Source organism: Giraffa tippelskirchi, chromosome 1 (genome assembly GCF_054371585.1).
Source record: "Giraffa tippelskirchi isolate mGirTip1 chromosome 1, T2T-mGirTip1v1.2.pri, whole genome shotgun sequence".
NCBI lineage: Eukaryota > Metazoa > Chordata > Mammalia > Artiodactyla > Giraffidae > Giraffa > Giraffa tippelskirchi.
The window spans coordinates 72610143-72635915 of NC_137275.1; the positions used below are offsets into that span (position 1 = coordinate 72610143).

The 25773-nt window shown below is 38.3% G+C and overlaps 1 protein-coding gene across 5 annotated transcripts in view; it reads right to left on the bottom strand.

Annotated features, from left to right (window-relative positions):
* Positions 1-10422: 10422 nt before the first annotated feature.
* LOC145546416 (uncharacterized) overlaps positions 10423-25773 on the bottom strand; it is a 452418-nt gene continuing 437067 nt past the window's right edge. For all 5 annotated transcript variants that reach the window (XR_014082930.1, XR_014082925.1, XR_014082923.1 and 2 more), the window contains 2 exons: positions 11145-11292; positions 10423-10976 (listed from right to left, as the gene is read on the bottom strand). The gene's annotated coding sequence lies outside the window, so the exon portion shown is untranslated. The remainder of the gene's footprint in view (positions 10977-11144; positions 11293-25773) is intronic.

Genomic DNA, 25773 nt, shown 5'->3' on the forward strand with positions numbered 1-25773 from the left:
AGAGATGATCTCTGAAGTCCTTCCAAGTATGAGCTTTAATGATACTATGACAACAGTATGACAATAGATGACAATAGATTGACAATACTGTGACAATAGATTTTTGAATTCCTTATCAGGAATAATTCCAAATGAATTAAGTCTCTTTCATCCTGAGCAAGAAATAATATGTTAAAGAAAGATAATTCCTTTTATACAGGCTTAACACACACATATGTATATATACATATATACATACACGTATAATAATTCCACTGTGCAAAAAGGATGAGCATATATATATATACACATATATATATTCAACAAAATGCATGTAACATAATGGTCATTGCAACTATTTGTAATAACCTCAATCTGAAAACTACACAAATGCACTTCAACAGAAGAATAAGTAAAAACCAGGTATTCATGCAATAGCATACTTTACAGCCATGAGAATGAACAAATAACTATTATATGCAAAACATGGGTAAATCTCACTGACATCAAGTTGAGCAAAAGACACAAAAGAGTAAATAAAAGCAGGCAAAACTAATGCATCACGTTCAAAATAAGGGTAAGGTTACCCTTGTGGTGGGCTTTAACTCAAAACGGGCATGAGAGGGCTCTGGTATCTCTGTTCCTTGATCTAAGGGGTGTTTACACAGATGTGCTTAATTTGTGAGATTACATTGAACTAGATATATATGCATTTTTCTGTACATTGTACTTCAGTATAAAGTTACAAAAATGGCCTCTATGTCCATTAGTTTTCCATATTTAATACCATAGAAAAAGACATAATAACAAAGCCATGGGGTTTATATTTTAAAGAATTATTCACTAAGAGAGTCTAACTAATGTGAAAAGTTTAAAAAAATTTGTCTAAAAACTTAAGTATGAAAATATGTGCTTTGGAGACAAACACTAAGAATGAACTACGGTCACCTTGATGTATTTCATCTAATTTGTGCTGAAATCCATATGCAGTAACAACTAATTATAGATCTCTTTTAGATATGTTTGCATGCTGCTTTAAAAATATATTGGTTTATTTGTCATGGAAACGCTAGCAGAAATTAAACCTCCTAGAATTTTTTAAGCATTTTCATTTATGGATAAAAGTACACAGCCATATTATTGTGCTTCCAAAAAGCCTTCTACTTATTCGGCAAAGCAGGTGCACTGGTTGATCAGGCCGCGGCCACAGTCATTCAGATAATCCCTATAAAAACAAGAGCCCAACTGCCAGGCTCATTATACTTTCCAAAGCCAACAGAATAGGTCTGGATAGTGCTCCTGGAAAAAAATTAATACTGTACCATGTAATTGACAAAAAATATTATTTTTCAAGTATTGGCAGCTTTGTTCTGTGGCAGAGGTTGGCAAATATCTGAAATATTTGGATATTTCCGGAAATATCCAGATAGTAAATATTTAGGTTTTGCAAGTCATGCGGTCTCCATTACAACCATTCAACTCTGCTCTTGGCTGAAAACAACCATAGACAGTACGGAAACAGATGAGCATGGCTGTGTTCCAATAAAACTTTATTTACCAAAACCTTGAGTGGGCTGGATTTGGCCTGTGGACTGGAATATTCAATATCTCCAGTTTTAGGGGAATGAAAAGATGTTTTGATTTGCTTTATTTTGCTTTCTCTTTTTCTATGTGGCTACCTAACCAGTACAATATGTATTGTCATCATTCAGCAGTTCCTAACCTTGGATAATTGGATTTGATGATGTCCTTAAGCTTTTCTCATTATTAAAGTTTGATGAAAATAATCTATTTATCTAGCATGCACAGTCTTAACTGAAATGTAAGTTTCATGTTTTCCCTAGAATTTCCCCAGTTTCTAAGACTACAATGTATAGAAGAATACTATGTCAAAAATTCTTTAAGAGTGAAAATAGTTGGAAATAACTTTCTTAATTAGCTAGAACCTTCCTGATAAAATGTGAGAGCAGACTCCTTATTTTGTTCCTTCACCCAAAACTATGTTACAAACATTATTATGAGCATTGTGCTAAAGGTTTGATGGAAACACTAGCACATCTACAAAATTTTTACTCTCAGAGGCTTACAGGACAGTGGGAAGACTCAGGGACTAGTGGTTAAGAATTTGTAGACTGGAGCCTGAGTGCCTGTCTTCAAACACAGGCCCCAACTTTCAATAGATATATATAATCTTGAGTAAGTTACTTAATAAGTTACACATATTATTATATGTGCCTCCATTTTCTCATCTGTAAAGGGAAAATAACAACGCTATATATATATTCATAAAACTATTGGGAGGATTAAATTATCACTGTGGGCTGGCACTGTCATCCAGATAGCTCTTTGCACTGGGGGCTGTCCCATGTTTTGCAATATGTTTATAGCAGCCCTGGCCTCAATCTGCTAGCCCAACCCTTTCTATCCTTCCCAACCTGAAATGATAATGAAAGTCTCCAGATATTGCCAAATGTCCCCTGGGAGTAAAATCACACAGCTGATTGAGAACCACTGATCTAGCACATATTAAGTGTTCAATATGTGCTAGCTGTTACTATATTTAATCATAAGCTAATTTTGAAGGATAAGAGATTTCTCATAGGAGGTAACTCTTGCACTGTCATCTATTACAAAATCTCACATATAAAAAGCATGCAATACAATGTTTTGCTGACATTAAACCAGTCAACGGTAACCTCTCTCTTTCCTCCCCATCTTTAATATTGACTTGAATTGCAGTCCCTCTCAGAATATCTTTTTAACTTTATTGCCAAGGACTTCATTTTTAATTTCATTTTTATTTTTCCCTTTCTAGCCTATTAGCCAACTCTTTCAACCTCAGTTAATCTTATTGCAGGTCATTTACTTGGAGGAATGGTTTCTTGCATGGAATAATGTAAGAAATAGAATAAATCCACTCCTTATGTGATGTTCTTGTGCCTGCCTATATTACTATAAGAATTGAAAAGTGGCTACAACAGAAAGCCATTTCGTGTTCATTTAGTTCAATTACCTTTGTTGAAAATCTTCCTAAGGTACATTAAATGTTTGCTTTGCTTTAGTATCTACAAACTGATGTCAGTAACAGATATTATCTTTAATGATTGACAATCATCCTGGTGCTCGTGGCATCACTGTTCTGAGCATTGATTCTTCTTAGATGTGTAAGACTGGGATGCTGAGCACAAAACATATATCTGCTGCTCAAGGTTCAGATTAGTTATGCCTGTTTAAAATTACAATGAAATATCACATTCCCTAAATTATATCTTAGGGGCATCACTGCAAGTAAATATTAAACTCTGACAAAACATAAAGGAAATTAAGAAAAGGATCATGTTTGGGAGAATTTGAATTTTCCAGTCCCTTGAAGTCAGACCTGGTCGTCATGGAAGTAACACGTCTCACTCTCAAGCAGAAACTTTCAAACCAGCATGTGGTTCACATAACTGTCTTCTTTTCCTCTTCCAAGAGACTAGAAATATTAAAAACTGCTCCATTAGTCTGGGTTTCAGAGTAAAGACAGCATGGAATAATTGACTTGAGGCGGGTTTACATCAAGAATAATACATAAATCTTCAGTGCTGTGTTTGTTACCACAGCATAACTTAGCATATGCTGACTGATACATGTAATAATGGCGATCCATTTATTTAATACTTTCTGCATCCTCTCTGTTCCAGGTACAAGAGTAGACATTTGTAAATTTTGAAAAAAAAAATTAAATAGAAGCAACACCTGTCTCTGAGGGAGCTTACAGTAGAGTGGGATGAAAATACTTATTAACTAGAGAATTAGATTGGAGAAGGCAATGGCAACCCACTCCAGTACTTTTGCCTGGAGAATCCCATAGACGGAGGAGCCTGGTGGGCTGCAGTCCATGGGGTCGCGAAGAGTCGGACACGACTGAGCGACTTCACTTTCACTTTCACTTTACACTTTCATGCATTGGAGAAGGAAATGGCAACCCACTCCATTGTTCTTGCCTGGAAAATCTTGGGGACGGCGGCTGCCGTCTGTGGGGTCGCTCAGAGTCGGACACAACTGAAGCGACTTGGCAGCAGAGAATTAGATTACTTGTAAATTGCCTTCTATTCCTCTTCCTGAACCCAAAATTCACTACTTATGTGACAAAGCAGAGAAGATGAAGCATTATGTGAACAGGTAGATAAGAAAAACTTGGAGGCTGTGCAGATCTATGAACCTAATTAACAAGGTGGTGGTTATCTTTTCTTTTGACATCCACAATCCTTGCAAGGAACAAAGATAAGAATGGGGCAGATTCTATGTCCAACTGCAGTGGAAAAGCCATGAGAGATTGTCAGGAAGCATTCTCTCTAAACATCCCGGCAGAGAAAGCAGAACCCACTTGGCAGCCAACACTCCAGCTCTGAATTTGAGCTGTGGTTCCCTGAAATCCTTGCTGCCAACTTCACCACACAGAATTGCTCTGCAGGGTAATCAAACACTACTATGCATCACAGGGCCTGAGAGGCCTGGTAAAGGAGCACCACAGGAACACAAGGACCATTTTATTATCTGGCTGTGGCCTGCCTTTGGTTTTCCAAGGAGTCTGATGTATGGAAATGAAGCAATTGAAACCAGCATGATTTGGGTCTGATGGCCTTCCTCCTCTCCCCTAACAGAAGTAGGCAGCGTTTTATGGGCCTCGTAAAAGAGTTTATGAGGCTTTGATGGGAAGCTGGCAGCCCAGGCTGCCTACAATGACCTGATGAAAAACAGCTCTTCTCTGCACCTACTTGAAAGGTTTATGGCTGTGGCTGTTTACTCAGAACCCAGGCAGAGCCTGGCCAGGGGAGTCAAAGAGATGGGCCTCAGCAATGAAGGTGGAGGAAAAACGTAGCTCTGGCATTCCAGAATTCAGAAAGGCATCTGTACCCAGCAGGGATGCTGAACCAAGATCCTGGGGAGACTGAGAAGACTTATTTCACTAAGCACACTTGGTGATACTTTCCTTCCCCTTGACCAAATGATCGCTCCCTTCCTCTCACTTCACACTAGGACACTTTTGGTTTGATAAACTAAGAGCACAGGCTTTGAAGCCATGGAACCTGACTTAAATTCTCCCCCATGACTTACTAGCTTTGTGGCTTTAAGTAAGGTATTGAACCTCTCTGATCCTCTGGTTCCTACTCTTGCTTAATAAAGATTAAATGAGATTATGTTGATAAAGTTTTAAAACAATGCCTGGTACACAATGACCTTTAAAGAATTAATGGCCTTCACTAGAAGATCTAGTTTTGAGACTCAGTTCCACCTTAGGCAGTTCAATTAAACTGACAGATTCTAAGTATCCTCACTGGCCATATAAAAGGAATGGCATTGGGATGAGGAAATAAAGATTCTGTATGTGAACATGGTTCATAAGTTTAAAGTGAAATATAAAAGATCATGCAAATTCTGAAAAAGTACATTCTTAAATAATAATAATGGTAATTAATGACCAAACAATAATATCATGTGTCCCAAGTATCAGAGCCCCTTCTAAGCATTCTAGATGTATTGTTAATGCATAATTCTCATTAAATAGCTATGAACTACATATTTTATGACCTCTCTTCTATGAAGGAAACTGAGGCACAGAGAAGCTAAAGAACTTGCCTTAGGTAGAGTAAAACTCATGTAATCTGACTCTTTTATCCTCTCTATATTAATTTTCTATAATTTCTATAAATGTTTTCAAACTTAGATATATACTTTCAAATTGTCAGGCATGCAGATATGTGTTTTCCTTGATGAACAAATGACTGGTTCTATGTACACGGTAAGGGCAACTGCAACTAATTCCACTGAGAGAAAATGTGTGGTTAATAAAGATTTATGTATCTTTTACTAATTCATTTCACAAATATTGACTGAGTGTTTCCAGTGTGGTAGGTACTAAGGTATGGCAGACAATGGAAAATGTCTCTATATATCTATCAAGATGTCTGTATCTACAACATTTAGTGTATTCCATACAATCTGACTGAATTCAACCTGGTTTCCACCACAATCACTCTAATTAACTTCATTATCAACTGTGTCACACTCTAGTCACTTACTCCAATGTTTGTGCATGTCCAGTAGTCATGTATGGATGTGAGAGTTGGACCATAAAGAAAGCTGAGCACCGAAGAATTGATGCTTTTGAACTGTGGTGTTAGAGAAGACTCTTGAGAGTTCCTTGGACAGCAAGGAGATCCAACCAGCCCATCCTAAGGGAGATCATTGGACTGGGTGTTCATTGGACTGATGTTGAAGCTGAAACTCCAATACTCTGGCCACCTGATGCAACGAGCTGACTCATCTGAAAAGATGCTGGGTAAGATTGAGGGTGGGAGGAGAAGGGGACGACAGAGGATGAGATAGTTGGATGGAATGACCAACTCAATGGACATGAGTTTGGGTACTCTCCAGGAGTTGGTGATGGACAGGGAGGGCTGGTGTGCTGCAGTTCATGGGGCTGCAAAGAGTCGGACACGACTGAGCAACTGAACTGAACTGAACTGATTCATGTGTTTCCATCATACCAATCTTATTCAAAGGCTTTTGTTTACCACCTCTAATTTAAAATTTCTACTCCCTCAGCTCATAAAATGACATTTCCCCCTCTGGAGACTGGTTTTCATGGATTCATTTTCCTCCCCAAGCCATTAAACTTGAAACATTCAATGACCTCCCAATGTGTCATATTCAAATGCTATGTCCTGGCATTCAGTACCCCTCAAGATCAAATTCCATACAGTTCTGAGGCTTTACCTCTCACTACCTCCTTCATTCAGGAAACCATGCAACATTTCTCACTCTTCATTATTTTCCCTATCTCTGTATGATTATCCAGTTTGTTCTCAGAATTAATTACCTTCCCCATTTACCACTAGATTTAAGGCATTCTTTCCACTTCAGACGTAGCCACAGCTAGAAGCAGCATTTTCTTCTCTGTACCCCATTGACAATTTACCATGTCTCTCTCAAGACACTAACTGTACATTGGCCTTGATGACAGCCCATTCTACAGCTGTCTTTTAATCACCAGAAAATTATAAACACTTTCAGAACATGAATTAGGCCTTCATCACTATGTTCATTTTCAAGTCTAGCATAGATATGTACTCAAGTTAAATGATCAGTGTTGTTGGATGGGTGATTAGTTGGATGAATGAATGATGGTCACAGGCTCACATAACTCATAAGTTAATATTTCTTCTAAAGCCTATGTTTTATGACATTTAGGACAAGAATTAGTTATAATATCCATATTGGCTACAATATTTTCATTGTAGAAAAATATTCTTAATTTCTAATATGAGCAATATTATAGAAAAAAAAAACAAGCTTTAAAAAGAAAAAAGTGTTGCTGGCAATACTGGACTGAACTCTGAGATTCAGCACACTATGCCTTGGCTACACTGCTGAGAGTCTCCAATACCTCTATTTCCCCTCTGGACTCTTAAGTGAAGTTAAACAGAGAGCCTCTAAGTGGCTTTCCACCTCAAGGAATATCTAAGTCTATCTTGCATCCTTCTGTGGATAATTTGGATCCAAAATATTATACTTCTCCAAACAAGGAGAAATTAAACAATGAAATTCCATGGCACATCATTAACAAAGGGATTTGCCATAACGGCTGGGAATAAAGCAGCGTTCACACCTACCAGTGGGTTATTTCAGAGGAAATTCTGAAAAAGGTATTTATGAAAGAAAATAATGCCAGCTACCAATAGTCTCTGCCAATTCTAAAATTCTAGTTTTGTGTAGGGGCCTTAAATTATACTAAAAAGTGAATTATAATGAACACTGATTCTTAGGACATATAGGTACATACAGATACACCTATCCATATGTATATATATGTGCATATGCATATATGTGTGTATATATACATATATATTGCATGTATGTATATATATGCATGCATATATACCAATATATTCATATATGCATTTATGTATATATTATGAAACATTCAAGGAATAAAGATTTAAAGAAGCAAAAAGAACATGAAAAAATACAAAGAGACATGGTAGAAATGGAACTAACTCCACCGAGTTGACATAAAATAGTTTTTCCATTTAGGCACTGAAAAGACAAAGGAAATGGACCCTTTTGAAGATATTTATCATTACTCTGCTGGTGAAGGCATTGCTCTGTACTCGACAACAAGGAGTCCAGAGCTAAGATGTGATGGATTAGCAATGAATATGCTTTCTGCTGGGTGCATTATTTTATTAGATTCTTCTATGCCCTAAATTCTTCCTAAATAAAACCAAATAAAATAATAAGAAATGACAAAGTAAACTTTTCTTCATTTTTGCTAAAAGCATGTGCTGGGAAAGTACATTAGCATGGGACTTTAAGAGAGCTTTTGACTCATCTCCATTTACTTATTTGTCAAGTCATTGTCAAGTCAATGTGACCAAAGAAGGAGGGATAAGTGGAAGAGTCAGTCCTCACTTTATTCAGGTTCAAGCACAGGTACCTCATTTTTCTTAAAATATAAAAATCGAAAGAACTGCAACAACTATGATCAGAAACAAGTTATGGACACTGTAAGTAAGAATGTATTCAACTAGTTTTTTTTCCCCCAGAAATGCTAAAAAGGTTAATTTGTTTGGACTCAGACATTGTTGAAGAGGAAAACCTTGGGACTGCTCATATGTTAATGTCCATTATACACTAGGTCTTTTACAAATGCTATCAGGAATTCTCACAACTCTGTAAGACCAATCCCTTTCCCCCTTTTTAACAGATGGTGCTACAGAAAACAATGTTCTAAGTACAGCCTGTGGCCATTCATTACTAATTGGTAGAAACACAATATGAGCCTAGTGCTCTGTCTGTCCCAAAGGCTACGGACTAGGCTTCATACTAACACCCTTTATTTCATCTAGTACTGTACATTTCAATTTAATTTTTTTACTTATCTAATTATTTTTTACCTTACAACAAGAGATAACAAGGTTGAGACATTTTGACTTTAAATGCATAGATAGGCAAGCTAAGTCTCAAAATCTTAAATTATTTGTCAAACTCATTTAACTGTAAGTATTGAGTTACAGTTTGAATACTAAGACAAGTATTCAACTATCTGATTTTAAAGCTAGTTCTTCCTAAAGTAGAGCATACTGTAGTTCTATATACTTCCTGTATTCATACTGTAGTTCTTCCTAAAGTAAGCATACTGTAGCTTACCATAGCAAGCTAAGTTATCAAGACAAAACACTACATATGTTTTAATTCTTTAATACATGGTCCCATTTTGAAATAACAGATTAGAAGTACACACACACAAATACTGAACTATAATTACTTTAATATGTATTATATATTGAAATGTATAATTTCTCATTAACATAGAGATTCCCAGCCAAACTGCTCTACTGTAGGAAGGCTGAGTAAAGAATAGCAGAAACTCTTCGAGCCAAAGAAAATTGCACAAACACAAAAAACACTAATAGCTGTGCTCTGTAAAGGCATAAGCTTGTTTTTGTTTGATTGAACTATAACAGCATTTTAATGGAATAACCTTCATTTGACATTTAGCTAACTGCTATTTCATGGAATCACGTTTCATTATGAAATGAGAGCCAATCTTAGTGATTGCAGTACCAGTTATTATAAAAATGTTTCTTATTTTCTTCTCCCAATCAATAGTCTTCAATTCCTATTCTGAGTTTGTTTTCCTGCTTTTGATTTTAAGGAGGATTATAAAGGGGACACGTAACTTCCCCAAAGGCATTATTCTGAGAAGGCATATTGCTTTATAATCTCCAGAGAGCAACCACATACATTAGCACATTTTTTTTAACTTAGAACCATCACTTAAAGATAACTAGTATTTTTCCTTAAATGAAAGAAGAAATTGAAGTCAAAAGTATCCAGAGACTCTCCCAAAGTTGCATAGCTAGGGTGTAGACAAGATGAGAGTCAAAACTCAAATCTAGTCATGTTCTGTCCACTGTACCATCTCTTAACACTAGAACTAATTCAAATTACCTCAGACCTAGAAAATGCTAAGAGAAATTTCATCAATATCAGGTAAAATCTGAAGTCCAAGGAGTTTCTTTAGGAATTCAATCCAATTGCGTTTCTAGTTGTAACATCCATTACTCTTTTAATCTCAGCTCATTAGAGCTGGAAGAAACTGCAGACTTTAGGAATTCAATCCAATTGTGTTTCTAGTTGTAACATCCATTACTCTTTTAATCTCAGCTCATTAGAGCTGGAAGAAACTGCAGAGAACATTCACTAATGAAATACTATTTGGTCCTATTGTAGACCAGAGATCATACTAGATCCTAGAGATACAAAGATGAATAAGATGCAATCCATGGCTTTAAATAACTAATTAAAATGCTAATTATCTGCACAATGAATAATACCTAATTTTGCCACCAGGCGCAGGAAAGGTAGGGATTCACAGAGGACATGACACATTAGTTGGTATTTTCTAAATGTGTACATGTTGTTTAAAGTGAAATGGAGGAGTGAAATGGAGGATGGTAGACGGCTAGAGAACTAGTATAACAAAAGGCTTGGTAGACTTGGAGAAACTACAGATAGTACCACCTGACTTGGAATTTAGCATGTGTGGACAGAGAGAGAGAGAGTGTGTCTTGGTGTGTAGGTACTGGCAATGGAGAGCTGGCTATCTCTAGCCCACTGAGACACAAATCAGCAAAGGGTACCCCTAACTGGACCAGATATTTGTAGTCACTCTCCCCTAGGTAGTTGTTGTTCAGTCACTCATACCTTATGTGGAAGCCTTGAAATAGAGAATGCAAACTAGAAATGAGATGAGAGAGAAGATTGAAGATACAGTGGAGCCATTTGGGGTCTGAACTGGACTTGTTCCCACAGTATGTGGAGCCATTAAAGAATTTTACAAAGGAATAAAACCAGCAGCAGAGAGAAGGTGGGGATGATAGGAATTGCAATGAGGTCTAAGTCGTATCTTACAAACTCCGTTTTCAGTAATTGCCTTCATGTTCTCTCTAGAGATAAAGAGAATTAAAACAGTCAATAAAGGACAATTCGTGCTCTTCTACAGCTTAAAAATCTCTTTTATCACTTTAATCACAAAAGAACTCAGGATTTGTTTCCCTTTCTCCTGCCCTTAATTTAGGAACTTAGTTTTGAGGTGAGAGTGGAAATTTACTTACCAACATGGCATCAGATCAGACTCATGTGTTGACCTCAGTTCTCTCTCCCTGAGATGTTCAGCACAGTATCTGGTCTCTGGATAGCCTGTGATGATGTCTACAGGAGTGTAGTTCTTAGCATCTGATTCTTTCAGGTATCTCGCAACACCTATTTAATTAATAAACATTTAGGGGTATCTAATATATGCTAAGCATAAATATATAATAGTAAGCAAACTAGGCAGAAATGCCTGCCTGATTGCGTTTACATTCTACTTACTGTACACATCTGTGCTAAAACTTCTAGTGCTAGGACCCAAGTTTCTCCCTCTATGTCCTTCTCATCTCAACCCCAGGCCTCCATTTATCTGGGAGATAACTTCATTTAGGTACCTTATTTAGTCACATGTAAACTACTTTCCATGCATCAGAATACATCGATGCCTATTAATACAATTTTGAAATTTCTCCAGGCTGTGCCATTATGAATGGAAAATAATGTTCCTCTGAAGTCTTTCAATTCCCCTTTCTCTGGCTGAGACTCAAGCCAGAAGAGAGCTTTCTATGGCCTCTTTCCTTGCCACTGTTTCCTTATGTTGTGTCTCTCTGACATCTTACTTCAATCTCACGATCTAGTCTTAACAGAAAAAGTTATAGCTATTTAAAAGAGGAAATACATGAAGAAGTATAATGAAAATATTGTCTTTATTAAACAATGATCCAGCTATAAGCTCATCATGGCCAAATTAACACAGGAGCCATGAGTGAGGATAAATTTAGGGCGAAACTCACACAGACTGATATGTGGAAGGTAATGTAGTTATAACACTGCAGATTAAGTCTAAGTATCTTTCTGGGTAACTGGAGGCATTATTCACAACCATAGAGAACAACAGGAAAGACCCTCAGCACAGTTTTGCAAGACGGTCTTGAGGTGTTTGTGGAATATTTGATTGAAGATGTCTATCAGTGCTTCAACAACTGGGCTGAGGATCCACATGTGTAAATCCTTAGCACAGAAATGGTACTTGAGGCCGTGGAGAAATCGTCTCATTCAACCCCCCTCCCCCACTGTCACCAACTCATTTCACAGGTTCAAAATCTGAGTCACAAAGAAGCTTACTCAGTGACATGTGCAGGGTCAAATGGCCATTTTTTGGCAGAAGCAAACTAAACTTTCCCTCACTCCCGGTCCAGCAATGAGGTCCAAGATAAGTTAGGAAGATAATGTTTCAGAGGGAAAGAGATGAAAAAGGAAACAAGATCTACACATTTCAGCCAGAATGTTAGGCTCAAAGATATTACACAAGTGAAAGAATTTTTAAGTTAAACTAGTCCTGGATGAACTGCTATGTGTGCTTCCTGAAACACCTGCCCCATTTACTTGTCATCAAAGTGAATTCATGAAAAAACAGAGCAGCCCCCAGGGCAAGAGATCCTTTGCATAAATTAGGTGTGAGGGACAAAAAGCACATTTGAGATGTCTTAATAGGAGAGCGTAGAAATGTTGGTTTGCTGCAGAATTGAATAACTTCCTAAAACAAACTCTTTCAGAGTCTGTGGTTGTGTTTTTAACAACTGCTTATCCCCCACCATTAGTTCCCAAACATCTAAGCAGTCAGTTTTTCTGAAAAACAACCTCCAGAGGAAATCCTATGTCTTCTCCTTCAGACTGATTGATCAAAGAACAGTTGGTGACACCATGACACTCTGATAATTCAGAACACACACCTCTATAGAGTCATTGACTGGGGCTCATTTTCTACTATCAGTTGAACACAATTACTTTCACTTTTTCACTCAATTATATCAAAGTGTCTAATAGGAAAGTAGGTTCTATAATTTTAAGAGCTTGAAGATTATGCGCAGTAGAAATTTCCATTAAGTGTCTCACAGTGGACAGTGATGGGAATGAACAGTCCTCCCAACCCTGACACGACAACTTGCTGCTCATCCTTTAGGCCAACACCTCATGTTCTCAATATACAATATGAATATTCAAGATGATAGAACACAACTAGCTCTGGGAAGCAAGCTACAGAATGACAAGTTGTCATACATTAAATTATCATCTAAGCTTTGAAACATAATCTACCATCCTGTGACACAACTCAAAGCTTTTTTCTCCAGAATAAAAAAATACCAAAACAAGGAAAGAAATATTTCAGATGTACTCCCAAAAGCCAATGTTCAGATAAACCTTCCAGGGAATCTACTTATCATTCATGTAATAACCAGAGCTAGGTTCAAATCCCAGCTCTACTATTGGTTACATACAGATGTTAGATTCAAAAGAGTATCTGTTCCAGACATTTTGCTAGGTTGTGTAAAATAAATGCTTTTAAAGAACCTAAACACAGTCCTCAAGGATCTTACAATCTAGGGTGGAGCTAGACATGCAAATAAATTATTTTCAGATAAGTTACTGGGTGATGATAATGATAGCATGTGTGTACCAGGGGGCTCAGAGGAAGGAGGTGGTAGGTCAGAGAAGGAATTCCAGCTGAGCAGAAACTAAAGAAGTCTTCAATGGAGGAATAAGAGATGCCTAGGCAGTTAAAGATGGAGTGTAACACAGGTGAAAGCCATAGCAAAACTTCTTCATGAGAAAATAAGGAAATAGTGAAGGAAATGGCAACCCACTCCAATATTCTTGCCTAGAGAATCCCATGGACAGAGGAATCTGGTTGGCTACAGTCCATGGGGTCACAAAGAGTCAGACACGACTGAGCAACTAACACACACTTTCTTCCACAGGTTTGTTGAATTTTACCATGCCCCCTCACTTGGGTAATGACTCTTTAGATTTCTAGCCTTCTTTCCCAGAGCCCCAAATGCAATCTTCAGACTAAGACATGGAACATGTCTGCCCAGACTTTCCCATCTGTAGTTCAGATTTTAGCACTGAGTCTCCTAAAGAAAGGACTTAGTATAGATGATACTAAGATGACTTAAGAATTTGTTGGGTTTGAGTTAGAACTGAATTCGAATATCACCTCCCCTCTACCAGCTGTATGACATGAGTATATTTTTAACTTTCTAGCTTCTGTTCATCTGCTCTGTAAAAAGTATAACTCATTGGGTCAACTGTAGATTGAATAGTCAATATCATATATCTCTAAAAAGAGACTGAGAACATTTTCTTCAAGGAGAATATCCAAAGGTGAATTTTTGGCAAATTTGATATTTTATGTTGTTATAGATATGTTTAGAATATTCAACACATGCTTGTAATAAGCTGTAAGTTATATATTCTTATGTAAAATTATGTTTTAGGAAAATAGTGTTTGAATTTAAAATGTTGTGTTTTCAACTCATATTTTGTGAATCTATTTTATTCTAATTGTTTATATACATATAAACATCAGTGCCTTCATCATCACAGACAACAAGTTTCAACTCGTCTAACACCAACTACCAAAGCACATCATTCTCACTTACTTGAAATATAGCATTTCTTTATGCTATAAAATCCTTGTATAATATTGTGTTTGGAATTTTATCCCAGGATGCAAGTGCCATTTGCCTTCCCAAAATATACTATTATAAATTCCAAAGGTTTAGTTCAGCTGGACATAATAAAGAACTGGGGAATAAGAAAATTAAATTTAGGTAAAAGACAAGGAAGAAAGTATGGGCAGAAGGAAGGAAGGAGAGAATCAACTGAAATATACCTGCATCAAAAATGTTATTAATCTGATCATAAAATCATTACAAATCTAAAGGTAAACATGAACCAGAAGATAAACTGCATAACAACAGGAAGTGTTTTGTTCTTTTCTTGCTTTCAGTCATAAACAGACATGCACAGGAATAAGAACTTCTTTTAAAACAAAACAGTAATCTCAGTCTACTTCATTTTTTCTCTCCCCAGAACAACACTCCCAATTCTTTGGGCTAAATACTTTTATTTGTCTTCTCCATCATATCATACTTTAATGGTATTATTTGCTGTTTTAAATGTTAGGTCTAATCTGTTGACTTCTCCATGAAAGATAAGCTTTAGCGCTATTTCCTTTTCCTTTGTCAACCTTCAACACACAGACCCACATATACACACACGCCATCATTCTCACATACACTCCCGTATTTTTATTACCCTCTACTTCCCAACATAATTAAATACATTTACATGATTATGACCATGAAAGTGCTATTCATAGATTATGACAGACCGGGTGGTAATGATTAGTTATCTTTTGTTGCAAAATGTTAACCTTTGGAAGAAGTCTCTTTCAGAAAGAACCAGCAGGGCTAAGAGTTGAGGCGACAGTAAGGACAAAATCCTCTGGTGTCTCGTTATGTGTGTGTCACTCGCTCAGTCTTGTCTGACTCTGCAACCCCAGGCTCCATCGTCCACAGGATTTCCCGGGCAAGTATACTGGGGTGGTTGGCCATTTCCTCCTCCAGGGGATCTTTCCTACCCAGAGATCCAACTCGGGTCTCCAGCATTGCAGGCAGATTCTTTACTGTCTGAGCCACCAGGGAGGACCTTGGTGTCTCATTATAGGTGATGGTAAAATGGAGCCACTTCTGCTTCTATATCTTGGTTCTTGGACCCATGTACCTATTCTTGTGTGAACACAGTGCTTTATAAAGTTCTCCAAGTTAATAGATATACTACAACTTAAATAATATCACATCATTTATTTGAAGTGTTTCCTGTGGACCAATACTGCAGTTGTATAGCTGGAAGGTTGTTCTAGTATTCTAGGGGGGCAGCTGATTTTGAATGATTTAGTACATGATATGACCAGTGGATCCAATGGTCATGGGCCCACTCAGGCACCGCTTTCACTGTGAAGTTTCCCTGTTGGATGTGGTATGGAATTGATTCCAGAGCTCTGGATTAGGCATTCTATAAGTACTGGGATAGCAGTAATAGCTAAAGCACTGTACGCAAGAAAAGCAAATCTATACCTGAAACAGATGGATGACTGGCTGAAGGTGGGAGGAGCCTGAGGTTGTCAAGGTGACACTAAGGGGTCAGTTGATCTCCTCAATGAATAGTGCCATATAAGGATTTGGGCTCAAGGTTCATTTTTATTGCTAAAAAGTTGGATACTCAGAGACAGAAATGGTTGGAGCAGCCTTAATAGTGGGTTGTTCATTCTGTTGAGCCCATACCTAGCTTCTGTGCCATTTCAATCATGTGTCCATCATGCCAGTTCTGAGTGGCCAAATGTTACTGATACAGTATTATCTATGTAAGTTTTCTAAGTAGCTACTTTCTGTTAGGCATTCACTGATAATATAAACATATTCAAATTTGTGCCCCCTTCATATGTCCATCTCCATGTCTCTGTCTCAAAGTCTTGTCTTCCAGGCCTCCACCAGAGGGTCAGGCCATCTGCTACTGCCCAGGAAACTGTGTATTGTCTCTTCTCAGGGCACTGCTTCTTCCACACGAGGTGGATAAATTGGTACTCTGCAAGAAGCTCCACCCACTGGGAAGATTTTCCTTCTCCATTCCACTGTCCTCAGTCAGTCAGTTCTGTTCAGTCACTCAGTTGTGTCTGACTCTTTGCGACCACATGAATTGCAGCACACCAGGCCTCCCTGTCCATCACCAACTCCCAGAGTTTATCCAAACTCATGTCCATCTGGTCAGTGATGCCATCCAGCCATCTCATCCTCTGTCATCCCCTTCTCCTCCTACCCACAATCCTTCCCAGCATCAGGGTCTTTTCCGATGAGTCAACTCTTTGTATTAGATGGCCAAAGTACTGGAGTTTCAGCCTCAACATCAGTCCTTCCAATGAACACCCAGGACCGATCTCCTTTAGGATGGACTGGTTGGATCTCCTTGCAGTCCAAGGGACTCTCAAGAGTCTTCTCCAACACCACAGTTCAAAAGCATCAATTCTTCGGCACTCAGCTTTCTTCACCGTCCAACTCTCACGTCCATACATGACTACTGGAAAAACCATAGCCTTGATTAGACGGACCTTTGTTGGCAAAGTGATGTCTCTGCTTTTTAATATGCTATATAGGTTGGTCATAACTTTACTTCCAAGGAGTAAGTGTCTTTTAATTTCATGGCTGCAGTCACCACCTGCAGTGATTTTGGAGCCCAAAAAAATAAAGTCTGACACTGTTTCCACTGTTTCCCCATCTATTTCCCATGAAGTGATGGGGCCAGATGCCATGATCTTAGTTTTCTGAACGTTGAGCTTTAAGCCAACTTTTTCACTTTCCTCTTTCACTTTCATCAAGAGGCTTTTTAGTTCCTCTTCACTTTCTGCCATAAGGGTGGTGTCATCTGCATATCTGAGGTTATTGATATTTCTTCTGGCGATCTTGATTCCAGCTTGTGCTTCTTCCAGCCCAGCGTTTCTCATGATGTACTCTGCATATAAGTTAAATAAGCAGGGTGACAATATACAGCCTTGACGTACTCCTTTTCCTATTTGGAACCAGTCTGTTGTTCCATGTGCAGTTCTAACTGTTGCTTCCTGACCTGCATACAGGTTTCTCAAGAGGCAGGTCAGGTGGTCTGGTATTCCCATCTCTTGAAGAATTTTCCAGTTTATTGTGATCCACACAGTCAAAGGCTTTGGCATAGTCAATAAAGCAGAAATAGATGTTTTTCTGGAACTCTTTTGCTTTTTTAATGATCCAGCGGATGTTGGCAATTTGATCTCTGGTTCCTCTGCCTTTTCTAAAACCAGCTTGAACATCTGGAAGTTCACGGTTCATGTATTGCTGAAGCCTGGCTTGGAGAATTTTGAGCGTTACTTTACTAGCGTGTGAGATGAGTGCAATTGTGTGGTAGTTTGAGCATTCTTTGGCATTGCCTTTCTTTGGGATTGGAATGAAAATCGACCTTTTCCAGTCCTGTGGCCACTCCTGAGTTTTCCAGATTTGCTAGCATATTGAGTGCAGCACTTTCACAGCATCATCTTTCAGGATTTGAAATAGCTCAACTGGAATTCCATCACCTCCACTAGCTTTGTTTGTAGGGATGCTTTCTAAAGCCTACTTGACTTCAAATCCAGGTTGTCTGGCTCTAGGTGAATGATCACACCATCATGATTATCTGGGTCAGGGGAACCTTTAAACGGGCTCCAACGTATTTATCACCTATTTTCAGCTTCACCCTTATACCAAGACAATTCATTTGTAAACCCAACTCACTTTTATTCCTCCTTTTTCAAATGTTCTTACAAATCCCCCTTAAATGTGCAAGTCAGAGAGAGGGTAACTGTGGAGGGTGACATGTAGCATTCACATGCCCTCGGTCCTTCTAAAGGTCCATCCTAGATGTGCCGTTTCTATCATATGATGGACAGCAGCTGAACTTGTCCAACTTCATAGCTTGATGGGTATGTGACAACCCAGTTCATAATGAGAAGATATGGCTACATGGTCATTTGGTACCGTGTAAAGGTAAAATGATCTATATTTACTTGCCTAATAACATGCCACAAGCTGTTTCTCAAACAGCATGCAATCATCTATGGTAGATGGCACAGCTTTACTCCAAAATCCCAGAAGTGTGCATTGCAATTCTCCTACTGGAGCTTGTCATAAACTTCACACAGTAACCCTGCCCTCTCCAGACACTTCCAGCACCAATGAATCTGGAGGTCCATATGACCCAACGGCAGGCTCAAGATGGAGAAGCAGAAGGATGTGAACCCATCTTCTCAAGAAAGAACACCAAAATCACAACTAGCTGCTAAACAATCAACAACAGGAAAGCCTGGCATGCTGCAGCCCTTAGGGTCACAAAGAGTCAGACACAACTTAGTGACTGAACAACAACAGTGTGATCCAACAGCAGAGCTGATTTTCTCTTGACCTAAACATTCTCTAATGTCCTTTTTTTGTTCCAGATCCACTCAAAGCTGACAGTCCCCAAACCCAACCAATATCACTTAACATAATTAAAATAGAATCAAATGCCTGAATATTAATAACAGATGTTTACATTGGGATATAAAATACTTAAAGCATCACTTTCACTCACCAAAAACTTGATGATGTTGTAAATAAATATTATGGCTTCTGGCTATGTAGTGTCATGAAGTACATATCCTTAGTTGATATTTAACCCTCATGTCTTTAAATTTTAATGTTCGTCAATTGTATTTAGAATACAACTCAAGACCATTTATGCAAATTAGTTTGTTTAAAAACATGTTTATCTATTTTATATATAGTAGTGTGCATAGGTCAACCCCAATCTCCCTAATAAGGATCTACTGTATAACACAGAGTACTCAGTACTCTGTAATGACCTACATAAGAAACATATCTAAAGAAGTACAGATATATAGATATAGATATATAGATATATATATGTCTGACTGCTTCACTTGCTTTATAGATGAAACAGACACAATATTGTAAATGTAGGGCTTTCCTGGTAGCTCAGGTGGTAAAGAATCTGCCGGCAATGCAGGAAACCTGGGTTCGATCTCTGGGTCTGGAAGATCTCCTCAAGAAGGGAATGGCAGCCCACTCTAGTATTCTTGCCTGGAGAATCCCATGGACAGAGGAGCCTGGTGGGCTACAGTCCATGGGGTCACAAAGAGTTGGACACGACTGAGCGTGAGGAACAGATATATGTATATGTCTGACTGTTTCACTTTGCTTTATACCTGAAACTAACACAATATTGTAAATTTACTTAAAAAATTTTTTTAGTGTGTATTTAGACTTATGGGCAAAAAAAGTTTTTTTCTTTTTAACCATTGGCCAAAACATACCGCATTTAAAATGCTCTGTGAAGTCTGAGTATTAATAACCAAGAGGCATTCCACTGAGAAAAATATTAATTGGGAGATATTCTGTAGGAGCATTCTGTGTGAATCATATAAAACTGTGAAAAATTCTTAAAGAGATGGGAAAAACCAGACCACATTACTTGTCTCCTGAGAAACCTGTATGCAGGTCAGGAAGCAACAGTTAGAATGGACATGGAACAATGGACTGGTTCAAAATTGGGAAAGGAGTACGTAGAGGCTGTATATACTCACTTTGCTTATTTAACTTACATGCAGAGTACTTTATGCGAAATGCTGGGCTGGATGAATTATAAGCTGAAATCAAGATTGCCAGGAGAAATATCAACAACCTCAGATATGCAGATGATACCACTCAAATAGCAGAAAGGGAAGAGGAACTAAAGAGCCTCTTGATGAAGGTAAAAGAAGAGAGTGAAAAAGCTGGCTTAAAACTCAACATTCAAAAAACTAAGATCATGGCATCCAGTCCGATCACTTCATAGCAAATATATGGAGAAAAAGTGGAACAGTGACAGATTTTATTATCTTGGGCTGTAAAATCACTGCATATGGTAACTGCAGCCATGAAATTAAAAGATGCTTGCTCCTTGGAAGGAAAGCTATGACACCTGGACAGTGTATTACAGAGACATCACTTTGCCAACAAAGATCTGTATAGTCAAAGTTATGGTTTTTTTCAGTAGTCATGTATGGACATGAGAGCTGGACCATAAAGAGCCCTGAGCATCAAAGAATTGATGCTTTCAAATTGTGGTCTAGCAGAAGACTCTTGAGAGTCCCTTGGACTGCAAGATCAATCCAGTCAATCCTAAAGAAAAATAACTGAGTATTCATTGGAAGGACTGATGCTGAAGCTGAAGCTCCAATACTCTGACCATCTTATGGGAAGAGCTAATTCATTGGAAAAAACTCTGATGATGGGAAAGACTGAGGAAGGAGGAGAAGGGGATGACAGAGGGCAAGATGATTAGATGGCATCACTGACTCAATGGACATGAGTTTGAGCAAACTCTAGGAAATAGTAAAGGACAGGGAAGCCTGGCGTGCTGCAGTCCATGGGCTCGCAGAGTCGAATATGACTTAGAGACCGAACAACAACAGCAGATCTGTAGGAGTTTTCTGTCATAGGTTAAATTCTGATAAGTGCAGTGGAGGGAAAGAAAACAGGAAGGAAGACCAGGAAGGGGAAGGTGAGAAATTAAACAAGTGTTGGCAAGTTCAGTAGGGTGGTTGGGAAAGTTCTCACTGAGAAGATGAAAGTTGAGTAAAGATTTGAGAGGAGAGAGTAAGTCATGTGGTAATTTGGCAGGGAGAAAATCAACATGTGGGAGAAGAAATAGGATATTTGAAAGGCCCTCAAGTTAGGTGGCTCAGTGGTAAGAATCCACCTGTCAATGCAGGGAAGATCCCCTGGAGAAGGAAATGGCAACCCACTCCAGTATTCTTGCCTGGATAATCTCATGGACAGAGGAGCCTGGCAGGTTATAGTCCATGGGATCGCTTAGAGTTGGACACAACTGAGCATAGCACAACACACAATTTAGGAGCAGGTCTAGAGACTTCAAGCACAGTAAGTTCAGAATGACCAGAGTGACAGGATCTATATAAACAGAACTGAAGTGTAGCAGGGGATAAGAAGAGAGAGGTAAGAAGGTACTGAGGGGAATTGGTGGATTATAGGAGGGCTTTGTAGGCTACTGTAATTACTATGGATTCTGCTAAGAGGCTGAAGGTCACTAGGTTTGAGCTTAGGAGACAATAATACATTTAATCAATTCTAAGGCATAGCTTTGGTTTTGTTTTTCACATTTAGCATCACTGAAATAGAGATATATCTTGAAATCAATGTTCTATTAAAGGGTCAATTTTTCTAACTTAGTCATACATAAAATAACAGTGTGCTGTAAAAATCTATGCTGTTGTAACTTCTATGGATTCAGTAATCTGACTTACATATTAATAGCATCTGTCCTGTGGCTCTTTGCATTGCTAAACTTAAGCTTATTCTATCTCATTGTTCCACTGTCTCAGTACATAATCCCCATCTCATGTCTAAGGGGACTGTTCCAGATTTGTCCACCATGTGACATTCCACTAAGCAGGAAGGGAAAAGTAAAAGACTATATATGTTCCTTTCCTTTTAAAGGCATGACGTCCTACATACCTCATCTACATTCCTATTATTTTTCCAAATCTAATCATTTGGTCAAAACCAACTGGAAGAGAGGCTGATTATGCTTTTCTGGCTGGTCAGCCATGTGACTTACTAAATATCTACTTCTATAGAAGAAAAAGAGAGATTTACTGGGGAAAGAGCCCATCAGTCTGTGCTGAAGTATCATGCGTGTTTGCTCAGTCATGACTGAGTCTTTGCGACCCTATGGACTATAGCCTGCCAGGTTCCTCTGCCCATAGGATTTTTCAGGCAAGAATACTGAAGCAGATTGCCATTTCTTACTCCAGGGGATCTTCCTGACCCAGGGATCAAACCCATGTCCCTTGCATCTCCTGCACTGGCAGGCAGTTTACCACTAGCACCACCTGGGAAGCCCTGAAGTATAATTTGGACAAAATCAGATTAATATGAAAGTTGATAGAAATCCCTTTCATCTGAAGAGGAAGCATTGTTTTCTGAGGGGAAAAAATTGGAAGAGAACTTGATAAAACCACACCTGTCAAAATAAAAAAGTCTAGTAGACAAGGTATGATAGATTATGTAACTCTCAAGCACTCTGGTAAAGATCGGGCACATCTGATGCCAAAGGCCACAGAGAGCAAAAAATCCACAGTAGCATCTGTGTGCGGCAGGAAAACAGAATTATCTGAAGGCCCCTGGGAGTCTCAACAAAATGGCAAAGCAATTACTCAGCCTAGAGAAAGTTTTGACACCAGCTCCCTTTTTAATCCCCACCATTCACCTCTTGGCTGGGCCTTAGAAATGGCTAAGTGGATGTAGAGTAAATTAAAACTTTTCCTTTATCCCTTCATTTGGGCCTGTAAGAATCAGACAGGAAGCTTACTGACAGGACTCATTTCACCTACACAGCCTACACAAAACCAGCAGAGCTCTCTCTTCTTAAACATGAACAAAAGGAGAGAAGTGTTCAGACATAAGATAGATATCATGGTTCAAAAGAAAGAACAATCTGAGAAAGATGCAAAGGCATGTCAGTGGAATAGATTTGCTGCAAGAAAGAAATGATATTTTTGAAAATATCTGTTTTTTTCTTAACAAATTAGACAAGGCATACATCACAAAACAAACACATTTGGCAGTCCTAAAAAGCGCAGGATCTAAGATCAGGGATCAAATGTATAACGGCTGAACTGATAATTACAATGTAGATAGTAATTAAATACAATGGAGGAACAAATTCGTGAAGAGAACTAGCCTCAACAATTACTCTAGGTGTCAGAATGCAAGATAAAAAGACAAAAACAATGAGTGAAAAGATTAAAATAAAACAATGTGAGTGTGTTTAGTGTGATAACATTACACTTTACACTTTGAAAGGTCCTCCAAGAACCAGGAAAAGTTGTAAAATGCGACACACTCTCAGATATATACTTAATAACATTTTTTCAGTTTCAAAAATAAAGGAGAAAAACACCTGTTTGCCTCTACTCAAAATAGGAAAGAAGAATAAGAAGTGATGGTGGGATTTATGAACTATTTAATTATTATTATTAAAATAAATGATGTATATTAATCTCCAATAAAGGTAAGTTTTAAAAATGTCAAAGACTGTGATCTTGTTCACTGATCACAGCACGTAGGAGATACAGGCAGAAGTAGGTGCTCAACAGATAAGTTGAAGAAATGAAATTTCAGTGTTTCAAGTAGCCAAAATTTTGGTCGAAAATTCTACAAGCCATATTGTTGTCCTTGTTCGAGAAAAACAGAAAGACAACCTCATATGTGAATTTAGAAAATACGTTTTGCTCTCATATCTTTCACGAAAGACATATTCAAATATGTATGATATAGGCTGAAAAATCAATAAAAGTATAGACATGAAGATATGCGGACATGATGATATTACAAAAAGCTGGTAAGAAGAAATAAAATTAAAGGTAGAGTAAGTCTAAATAGTTATTGTTAAAGATTATACACTTACAGCAAATGAGAAAACACTTTTGCAAAGTATTAAATATAATATAAATAAAAATAATATAAAATATTTTTATATCTGTAATATTAAAAATGTTATAATTACATAAGATAAAATACACATTCACGGTGTATCTGGGTTTTAAGTCCTGGGTTATGAAAAATAAAATTGGAATGTGCGTTTCAATTCATAAACTAAAACCACATTAAAGTTTCCATTTTATTCAGGAAGAATACACATGTGCACACTCTCTTTTACTTGATGTTAATAATTTTTTAAAAATAGCACATAAGATTTAATTTTTTAAAACAAGTAAATTTACAAAGAAAGGGGTGTGCTGAATTGATGTAACTGCAGTTTAAGCTTGAATTCGGATGCCCAGAATGCAGGATAGGTACTGATCCACCCTTGTCCTTTCTGGATCCAAATGCCAGTTTTTTTGCTGCTAGCTTGTTAAAATGAATTTAAGGAAATCTTCACAGTGCCCTAGGTAACTGACAGTTGCCCTACCTACCCTTAATTTGTGTTCCTCCACCAGTAGCCCTGCATGTAAAGGAGTCTCTGATCTGCCTGGTCTCTCTCTGCCTGCCTCAAAGTGCCACTTGGCAGGAGATCCCCATCCATCCCACCCACCGGGGCCTTGGGCTCACACACCCCCTACATTCCACAAGCCAGGCCATCAACAGCTGCTTTGTGTTGTGCTTACAAAGTTCAGCTGGCCTTTAAAAGACCTTATAGCAATACTTGTCTGTCCTGACACTTTGACTCACTTGGATCAGAGATTACCCACAGGGAGATTTCTGGCCTGGCTCCTAGGGTTCCCAGCCAGCATTTACAGACACAGTTGGGGGAAGATCCTCTCCCCAGAGGTATGCATGGATTATCGCATCAGGAGAAATTATACGACTAAGGAAACTTTCAGCTCACTGGTTCTAGATAGTGGCCCTGAATCCAAGAGCCTCCTCTCTGTTAAAATGTGCTTACATTTGCCTTCTGGTGTGTGTGGGGTTCCAGGAATTCATAACACTTCATGTCTCATAACAAAGCCACCCTGTGAAGGACTAACTCAGCAGGGCCCAGAAACGTATCCATGGTCCCCATCCTGCCCCCTGCTCAGAATTCTCACTCTCTGAATCACCTCTCAGACTACAACCAGCTCTGAGGAACTGCTGAAAAGCCACTGTATTTGCTCTCCTCTGTTTGCTTTTCACACCTTTCCTGCTTCTGGGTGAGGTGATCCGGGCTTTTAGGTTTAAAAGAACCGCTTCTGAGCACTAGGCATTGAGGAGTGAAAGTAAACAGGAAGGGGGAAGGTTCACAGAATTCTTTATAACCTGTATGTTAAATTATGTCAACAGGATGCTGAGAACAAGATCTGTCGAGGAAATTCCACAACTAAATGATGAAACTTGCTGGAACCGGAATGGAGAAGCCTGGGTGGTGTTCGCTTTGATCTGAAGACCAATTCACAGGAGAGTTTAGGAGGAGAGGGTTTAGAAGCAAAGGGGAAAAATTAACATGAAATAATCCAAAGAGTAAGATTGTTGGGAGTCAGCTAGCACTGGGTTTCTACCTTAGAGGAGACTTAAAACAGGGGCTCAGAGAAATAGACTTTCTTTTGATTCAGATTTCAAGCTTTGGGGAAAAGTCTTCTGTGTAAGTTTGTCCCCAGTGCTTAGAATTTTAAAAAAAATTCTCTATACAGGGACTAACTTCAATCTCAGTAGAACACATTTAAGTTAATGAAGAGATATGAGGGGCAAAATATTACCCCCCCTCTTTCTG